The sequence below is a fragment of the Ambystoma mexicanum genome, chromosome 10 (assembly GCF_040938575.1).
Source record: "Ambystoma mexicanum isolate Mex_15411 chromosome 10, UKY_AmexF1_1, whole genome shotgun sequence".
In the NCBI taxonomy this organism is placed as follows: Eukaryota; Metazoa; Chordata; class Amphibia; order Caudata; family Ambystomatidae; genus Ambystoma; species Ambystoma mexicanum.
This window is the reverse complement of record NC_090932.1, coordinates 1,189,802,163-1,189,812,926: the sequence shown is the minus strand read 5'-3', so window position 1 is coordinate 1,189,812,926 and position 10,764 is coordinate 1,189,802,163.

Below are 10,764 nucleotides of genomic sequence, written 5' to 3'. Positions count from 1 at the left end.
TTATGGCCCCAGCATACACAAAACCTTACTTATTCTTATAATGTTCTTGTGATCTATAGAGGGCATTGGGCCTACATTCAGAAACACCACAATTTCACATATAGCATTCTCAATAACCTGTGGTATTATCACTGATTTATATACATCAGTGAAAAATGCTTTCATAGGCCTCATTACAAATTTATTACTGGTTCATGGACCCCCAGTAATCTATATTTTGTATTAAATTCCACTCAGAAAGCATGCACTGAGTGAACACACGCACACAGCTATTTATCACTGCTAGTTCTATCTATTCCATCTACGTGGGAAACATGACACATGTATTACCTAAAAATCTTCCCCCTTTTCCGAGATATTATTCTAAATTCACCAAGAAAAGACAAAAATAAAAACACTGTACACGATCTGCGTATATTATTTGTATTATAACAGTTGCATTTCAAAGTAAAGCTCTTACAATTAAACACAGGGGATTCCCTTTTTCTAATCTGCCTGCCTGATATTTTTAGAAGGTCATTCATAAGGCAGCATGCAGTAACCTCAATTCACTTTGGATATTTACCAATTATCTGTCCCCCACGCGACCTCCCTTCGCTCGCCTCCGAAGAATGGGCCCAGGGTTGTCTTTGTAATCGTGAAAGCTTGAAATGCACAGCGAGAACATGGAATTTTCAAGCCGGTGCTAAGTGAGACTGGGCACGCCTGCCTCACAGCCGAGTCTCAGATCCTCCGTCTCGGCAGCTCAGCAAAAGCAATCTGAACTTTTTTCTGTCAGACTTTGCCCAGAAGAACTCTGCTGCTTACGCAGCCTATCTGCAGATATACTTCCCTCCAATCATATTAGCAGAAAGTGTATTAGGTTGACACCCCTGTGTCAGAAACAATGGAATCTTCATACTGTAATAACTGTTTCTGTTTGATTTCCTGTTGCCTTCATATCCTTCACATTCAGTGCAGCCAGAGAAAATCAGAGAAAAATGCACGTTTAAAATCGAATTTCAAAACATGTATTTCCACCTCATTTCCACATAGAGATTACATTATAATGTTACTGAGTTAGTACTAGTGATTAGTATTTGTTAATTAAGTCAGTCAATTAGATAGCTAATGTAGTCTCCTGTGAATGAGGCATTTCAAGTAAGAGAAAAATAAAACAAATGGGTGCACATTTACGCTCTATAATGAGCTTTTTGGCTGCAACATGAATTCCATACCTTGCATGCCTCCTCCAGCCATATATTCATCTGTTCTGTTGGCAACATAAAATGACTATATGTGTGTGCCACATTATTGCTGGCAATGGAATGCTATCACATTCAGTGAAGCGCTATACTTCAAAACACTATAAATCATACTACAGTCCCTTTAACAAAGTTTTTTCAGTGAATTTCAAAGGTTTTTATTAGTGCAACTTAACCATAACGTCCATTTAACAACATTTTTTCATTGAATTTCATAGGTTTTTATTAGTGCAACTTAATCATAACATCCCTTTAACAAAGTTTTTTTTATTGAATTTCATAGGTTTTTACCAGTGCATGCTATTTTTCTACAACTTACTAATATCATACTTACCCAATATAGCAATATTTGTGTCCAATTTCCAAAGTTTCACCTTAAAACTCTGCCATTTCCCACCATCTGGAATAATTTTTAACACTTCTATACACATCTTGCACTTTTTCACCTAGTTTTGCATCCGTAAACGTCTACGAACATCTGACTTCATAGCAGACCTTCCGGACAGTGCCACATGACCATCCGCTGGCGCGCGGTATGATGACGTGTCTGAGAACCCGTCCGCACTTCACGATAAGATCTCTGCTTGACGGACAGTTCGGAACTGCATTTTCTACTTATCTAGGAACTTCCAACTTCAAAATTTCCCTTGCACAGCTCCAACACCTATTCATTATCCATTAACAATCTAGTACACAGTACATACTTTTAGCAAAACTGCTATTTATCTTAAAATGGCATCAGCTAATGCCATCCCTCCTCCCAAAGAGCCACCATCACTGCTGTAATCAAGGAGCATGAGAAACAGTGCCCCCTAACTTAGAAATAACACACGCGCACAATTTTCCCTTGTCCACCTACCCCTCCATATTAATGTTTGATTGCTCTTTCCTCATTTCCCTCCCCACCTTTCGTTCTCAGCTCTCCTGCCAAAAAAAATATATCCAAAAACAACAAACGACATATTCCTTTAGGTACCACCTTTCGTAGTTAAAAAATAGAACTAAAAAAAAAATTTATAGACTCCATCTACATAGATACATAGTACATAGATACATACATACTATGTATCTACATAGATACATAATACATAGACTAAATAAGATTTAAATAAGATTTAAATAAGATTTTCCAACATTTCCATTTGCATTTTGTGTTATGCTAATGGGAATATTGTGGCGTTCATCCTCTGTTCTAGGGACTGGAACGGTGGATACCGGCCCAGCAGCCCAAGTTATCAGCCCAAGCGAAGCGAGGGTGGATAATGAGGTCTCTGGACCATTATCCCCCTATTCCAGCCCCTGAAATGGGGAATGAAGGTCATTAGCACCCTAGGTTCCCAAAGCGGGAACCCGAGGTGCTAAAAAATAAGATTTTTCTTCCAACACCGGGACGCCTCCGGCGTCCCGGTGTAGGAAGGACAATCCTTTTCCAGGATGGCCACCATGGAAAGGGAAGGTGAGGGTTCCATACAGGGCCCCTCTTCGCTTTCCATAGCAGCCTACAGAAGGCAAAAAAAGAACTGTATGATCATATTACCAAGCACATTTTTCTTCCCTTTCCAATCTATCCCAATTTCGAATAACTTTACCACAAAGCCAGTCCCAGGTGGACATTGCCACTTTAATCCTATGTTTTGTCCCTTGTGGTCATGGCCAGTAGCCAGATTGTCCGGATCATGACCGTATTCCATGACCCAGACAATCTGGCCACTGCCCATAGCCACTGGCTACCTCTCAGTCACTAAAGGTATACTGCTATTTTTTGTAGCTACCTTATGACATTTGTCAAATAATAAAACACTGGCACGTTTGCAAAACCATGCTTGTATGTCCTTGCCAATGCTCCTTACGCAAGTTTGCTCGAAATCCACCCATGTTTTATTTTTTCAAAAGTGTCAAATGTATCCACATACAATCGTCATATAACCTAGCCCCCACTTGACAAAATCCATTCAGACTTTACGAAAACATCTAAATCTAGATCTATAATCTTTTTGCAAACCTTTGTGTAGATTTGTCAAATGGCACCACATTTATAAGCCTTTACAATATTTTGGGACCCCCACTCTAATTTTGCTCCCTCTCGACAGAATTCCATCAAACTTTGCGAAAACATGTACATCTTGATCTATTATCAGTTTGCCAAATGAAGTGTAGATTCATCAAATGGCACCTCATTTATACGCCTTAACATTATTTTGGGACCCCCTCTAATTTTGCCCCCTCTTCACAAGATCCTACCAAACTTTGGAAAAACATTCAAACCTAAATGTATTATCAGTTTCCCAAATTAAGTGAGGATTCATCAAATGGCACCTCATTTATAAGCCTTTACATTATTTTGGGTACCCCACTCTAACCTTGCCCCTCATGACAGAATCCCACCAATCTTTGCATACTCACTCGGAATCAGCCCAGGAATATACATGCAAAATTTCATGCAGTTCCATTAAGTGGCGCCAAAGTTATAAGCCATCCAAGAACTGCATTTCACCAACCCTGTAATGCTAAGGTGTTCGCGAATTTTCACAGAACTGTTCGCGAACATCCAAACTGTTTGCAGACTTTCGTGGCAAAAAACACCCGTTTTTTTTGCTTCTTGCAGCCATATCCGATCCCATCCTCATCACACCTCAACTCCCCAGAGATAATTTGATTAGTTTGACAAGTGGACTGGTGTGTTTTTTCATATGTTTTTACCACGATGTCCGCGGACATCGGCCGTTGTCCGCTAATCCAAGATGGCGGGCGCTTTCAAAAATCTGATGCACTTCACGTTCCTCACCATTTAATCAGCGAACAAGTCGCATGTCCGCGAACATGACGCAAGCTGATTAGCCAATCAGGACACTGTCAACGGAGCAAACAGGGAAGTGTGTCCGCGGACCAGACATAGATATCACTAATTTTTTGTGACCTACTTTTTGGTCATTTTTTTAAAAACGACTGGATGGCTTTTCACTAAATTTACAAAAGCACGCTTTCAGGACCAAGCCGCTGCTCCTGCCGCAAATTTGGTGAAAATCCATCCAGCGGTTTGGGCTGTAGTCATGAGCAAAGTTTTTCCCCATTCAGTTTATGGGGAAAAAAATTGGCACCCCCCTATAACTTTGCCACCCCTGGACCAAACCTCACCAAACTTTGCAAATGAATTCAGAGTGGGCCATATACGTTTTTTTGCAAAGTTTGGTGAGGATTAGTCCAGCGGGAGCGAAGTTATAAGCTGCCCAAAAAGTGCTCTTCCTAAGGGATTAGCAATTTAACCATAACTACACGGCCACTACTGTGGCCGTGTAATATATATATATATATATATATATATATACATATATATATATATATATATATATATATATATATATATATTCAGTAAAAAAAAAACTTTGTTAAAGGGACATTATGGTTAAGTTGCCCTACTAAAAACCTGCAAAATTCACTAAATAAAAACTTTGTTAAGGGGACGTTATGGTTAAGTTGCGCTACTAAAAACCTGTGAAATTCACTAAAATAACTCTATAAACGTGACATTATGGTTCACAGTAAAACCGAAAAACCCCTGCAATTCACCAGTTATGGTAGGCTAAGCAACCATAACTGCCCGCACCACTGTGCACTGCTAACACTACCACCCAGGACATGACAGATGGCATCACAAATGTCATCGATGACATCACTGATGACATCACATGTGTAGCCCCTTGGTTTTTGTTCACTGCCATATCTAGGCCAGGTGGGTGTATTCACTGACAGTCAGAAAGCAAACTTTCAAAAGGTATTACATTTATAGATATTGCTTTACACATGTGTACATACAATACTTTCCTTACAATTTAATTGCATCTAATGATGTGCATATATAGGGGAAGAAGCAGGCCTGAAACACAGCAATCATTTTTGTGCGTGCATATAATCATGTAGATTATACACAGTTGGTAATGATACTGCATCTTGTATGCTTACTTTATTCTCCATATATAAGCACCATCTTTGTATGCATTGTAGTCTATTTATGTTTTGTGTGTATTACTAGAAATATGTAGTAAGTGATGCATTATTAGCAACTTAATACATGTTTCACAGACCAGAAAAGTGTGATACAGAAACATTCGCCTTTTTATTCTAGACCTTTGGAAAGTACAAACTTAGCACCTCTGTGGTGTCTGCTGCAGCCAATACCTACATTTCTGTATGAGTAGGTTCCTGTAGTGGAAAGAACACTGCAATGGAATTTTCTTTACAACACTACATTGCGTGATGAAGTATGTACTTTAATACACATGTCCCGATAATCCCTGATATTGTTTTGCTAAAATTACATTCACAACCCCTCGTTTGAAAAGTAAATGCACATGTCATGTCATCAGTGATGTCATCAATGACATTTGTGATGCCATCTTTCATGTCCTGGGTGGTAGTGTTAGCAGTGCACAGTGGTGCGGGCAGTTATGGTTGCTTAGTCTACCAAAATTGGCGAATTGCAGGGGTTTTTCGGTTTTACTGTGAACCATAATGTCACGTTTATAAAGTTATTTTAGTGAATTTCACAGGTTTTTAGTAGCGCAACTTAACCATAATGTCCCCTTAATAAAGGTTTTTTTTTTGTGAATTTTGCAGGTTTTTAGTAGGGGAACTTAATCATAACATCTTGTTGACAAAGTTTTTTTAACTGAATATACACTTTCATCATGTGATTTTAGGAGATATGTACTATAATTTCCTTACTTTATATACATGTAACATAGAACATACTGAACCCCCTCGCTAATGATATTTGAAAGGCACGGACTGAACACCTGTCTGCAGATGGGTGCGGACGAGATCAACACTACCCAAACAGTCAGGGGGTATCTGAAATGGTAGTATTGTGTTATATAAAATGCACAAATTTGGGGAAAAAAACACCTAAAGACATTATAAGTACTAATAAATAACCAATTGAACCTAAACGTCTGAAACATTTTCCATGCATTTAATGAACATGTAGAATGAAATCGATTATACCATAACAAAAAAAAGGTATGGCTCCAACGTAATTACATCACAGAAACTGTGCAGCCAGGAGCGACAGTAGACGCACAGAGTACAACGAAGACAAATTACAACAAAATAGTAAGTGAACTTCATTTTTCTTATATGTGTGTGTGTACTTTTTTTGTATGAGGGTCAGAAAAAATAATGTATTTCTGTTGTTTTGACACAGAAATGTGCAGTACTTTGGAGTGGCTGGAGGAGAATTTTCTGATTGGGGAAATGTCGGAAGATAGCGATAGTAATGGTACACACTACTCTGCATAAGCAAATTAATGGTCAGTATGTAATGGGCATTTAACATATATATATTTATTTTTAACAGACCAGGTAAAAAAAGAAGAAACTCCAACAAAGCACACAGAGCAAGACAGGCTGTGAAAATGGACATACTAAATGACAATTTTAACAGTTTAAGGCAATTTGTGGAGGAATATGTGATAGGGAAAATACAATATCACTGTTCCACCTGTACCTGCCCCCCTCTCCATTTCCTAGTGAACCATCCCCAAACCTTCAGGAAGAAAATAAACGTTTTGATGAAACATCCATCCCTTCATCCCCTCACAATTCATCCCCTCACAACCAGCCCGTGTTAAACCCTAATTCCCCTATATTTGTTTCAGTATCTGCTTCCCCCTGTATTTCTCTTGATTGATGTGTGTGAGTGTATAGAATTTTTTTTTTATGATAGTTGTAGTGGAATGGTTTGAGGCAAAATATTTTTTTAAAAAGAGTTAAAATGTCCGCGGAGAGCGCGCCTCTTCGGGCTGGCCGTAAGCAATAGAATATGGATGTTCTAATGCCAATACACCTACCCGTACCAATCGCAACCAAGATGGAAGTGATCTTAGAACGCACAAGCTTTTCAAGTTGTCTGTAAATGAACAGAATGGGGCATCCTAAGGACATTATGCCTCTCTGTACTGCTCACAAACAAGATAAGAAATGTTCTTACAACACACCGGGTGTCTGGGATGTTTGTAAATGAAGAAAATGGGAGTGTTCTAAGGACACTGTACCTGTCCGTACAGTCAGCAGATCATGTACGCACATGCGCCTCACACCCATAAGTATTGCGAACATCGCACCTGTCCGTAACTGTCCATGTCACTTGTGTCGCACTTTTAATTAGTTTCAGGACCCGAACACTGTCCGTAGAACACCCGCGCACATGCGCACCTCCGTTACTCTACATTTGCTGTCCAGCGGGCACCCATTTCCTTCGCGGATGTATTCACAACGTCATCATGTGACCGCACCCACGCTGAGTGTGTGGACTATTTTGCGCAGTTTGTCTGCTTCCACAACATTTCAAAAGAACTTATACAAACATTGGCAATTATTTTACAGTGTAAAATCACCATTTCACATGTCCCATACAATGGCCCTTCCTTTCAACTTATTGTGTAGAATTTTTGCAATGCTTTTGAGTGATCGATATGGTCACGAGCCACACCCCTCCACCCCTATAAATGGCCACACCCCCAAGCTCATCGTCATTGCGCTTCTGACTATAGCAGATTGAGTTGTGCTGCCTTTACTGCTGTAGTGAACATTAGCCGACTAATCCTTATGGCATCCATGGCTGCTGTTGCTTCATTAGGCTCAGCACCACCCCCAAACCCTCCACTGCCACCACCTCCCCAAGGGCCTGCAGAGGGAAATACGGGTGAGGATGTAGAGAGTGAGGAAGAAGAGGAAGAAGAGAATTAGGTGGAGGAACTCTGCACTACACGCACTCGCAAGTAGTTGTGGGTGTGGCGGTTGTTTACCGTTTTTGGAAAAGTACCAAAAGCATGTGCGAACCAGGTCATGTGTAAGAAGTGCAACTTGGTGCTGAGTCGCGGGAGACCTGATGCATACACCTTTGGTACGACAACCATGAAGTGACACCTAACTTCGTTCCATAGTGCGGACATTCGCAAGGTGGGACCATGTGAAGAATGTAGAAGATTGAGTTCCTCCACAACATCCTCTGTGTCCGATCCTCTCATCACAAGTGACACTCCTGTGGGAGAGCGCATCCCTCCAGCTGCCTCACAGGCCATTCGCCATGCTGTTGACCCTTGCCTTGCCAGGGTCACAATATTGTGTATGTACTGTGACGCAGTACTCTGCAGGGCGGAGACTCTTCGAAGTGCTTTTGAGACTACGGTCACGGAGCACCAGAAGAACTGCTACCTACCTAAGTAAAGCATACCCTACATCTTTCTCTCTCCACCTGCCCTTTCTTATCCCCATGGTTGGTGTCCCTTCCATACCCTCCTTTAGCCTCCTCTCCTAGTGTGTCGTGTGCTGAAAAGCAAAAAACTGGAAAACAACAAAAATTTAAAAAAGGGCTCTTTTCGGAGCCACCTTTTTCAGTTTAACAATAGAACTATCAAGTGACCGGTGTAGGCCCCCACGCATTTTGCAAAAAGTCAGCGGACAGTCGTACGACGCACAAAAATGGAGGGTGCAACCGGAGCAAAACCAATGTACTTTTTGCTGGGAGTAAGTGGTGGCTCTGAAAAGAGCCTTTCGGTGGTGTTTTGTGTGTTTCAAAATTTGTGGATTCGAAAAAACTGATTGCCAAATAGGTGACTATGAATCCAAAAAAGGTTGCAATGCATTTTGTACACTACGAAGAAAAATCTGATTGCCAGCAAATGCGAGATGGACTCCATCTCTGTGAAAAATGAAAGTGCTGCGAAACAAAATGTTTTAATTGTGGAATGAGGACATGCCAACATCTCTTAGAAAGGCACAAACAGCCTTATTAACATTGCACCTCGCTTTCTCCATTTGTGGACCAAATGCAGAAGAACACAGCCATATTTGTCTTCGTGGAATATGGGAAAAAACTATTTGGCAATTTGGAAACATGTCCATGACCTTCGCAAGTCCTTCCTTCATTGCAAATTGCAAAGAAATTCCAGAGACATGGCGTAAAGTGTTTCCTCCGCAATGAATGATAATTATATCAGGATGACGCTCTGTCTGTAAAGTAGCACAGAGAGGTACCAAGTCCAGCCACTTCATTCCACGCACTCCATGCCAGTGCACTTCCACATATGGAAAACCAAGATCTGCAGATAGACCGCAACTTTCTGCATGCACCTTTAACCAATGTATCCATGAGTCTCCCAAAATCCAGATAATCTGTTTTTGTGCACACAGAGCCATGGCTGTTTAGTCTCCTGTCAGGGAAAAGACGTTCTCATTAAATTTCTCCATTCAAAACACACCCACTGAACTTTACTGACTAATCCCTACCTTCGCACCTTCCCATTGTCATGCGTTTCCACCCCAGAAACCCTGTTTGTAATACGTGCTACCTGCAGACTACTGCCATGTGCACGGACACGTATATGATCAGAGCATGACGACTGTACATTTGAAAAGAGCCATTTTTTTTTGGGGCAGATGCCTTACAGACACCTGTTATTTTATTTATTTTTTAAATATTTTTTCTTCTTACTTTACTCCTACAATCATTAAAGAACCTTCCCCAAAGCAAGCCTTACATTCCAAAAGCACATGGCATTTCTCAAAGAAGATAACGCAACACCATCTGCTTCAAAATAAGCTGCATTACTGGGAACAATGTTTTCGTGGCTGCAGAAAAACATACCAGCTCGTAACATGAAAGCACGCATGCCGCGATTGATGTTACACCTCCCAATACTTTGATTATGACAGAAAAGAGAACTGTTGTCCCATTTTCCACTAGGGAGTAAGCAAGAAAAAATTACTTTTGCAGTTGGAAATATGTTAATGACTGCTTGCACCAACTGTTCCAAATCTTCCAACAAAGTAGGTAAACTCACGTAGCCCAAATGGCAAGCGCCGTAGTGCAAAAGTACCACATGGGGACTGGTCATCCTACGCATGCCTCTGCAAACTTAGAGAATTGCCGCAACATTGCGATCAGTCTCAGCGCTCCACACCACCTCCACTCCTCTCACATCGAAATTGTGAGCCACATGCCTACTTTCAGAGTAGTGCTGTAAACCATTGACAGAAATATCACCAAGCACCAAAAACCTGACTGTCTCCACCTCTGTCATCTTCAGTACACGCACCGTCTTTCGACACGAAAGAACAATGTGAACATCTGATTGGCTGATGCCTACAGTCCCCTTTCCATGCTGCATTTGCTGTAGAACCCCGTATGTGGCACGCCCTACCCACGGACAAGCTCTGTCTACATGCGGCACGTAACTCTTAGCCAGTCCTTCTACCCTTTCCACATCACTCGCGAATCCATTCCCTCATTGGGCACAGCTAAGTAGTCACACAACCATCCACCAATCACATTCAACATTTGTACATCTAACTCCGTCATCAAAATTTTGCACTTCAAATGTACTATTGATCCCATTGAATGCAAGTCGCATATCATTGCAAAGCACCTACTTCAAAAACTACTGTGCAAGTGTCGCGATTTCTACGTACAGCTCCATGCATGTGCACATGCATGAGTACAAAGTACAGGTATGCATATTTT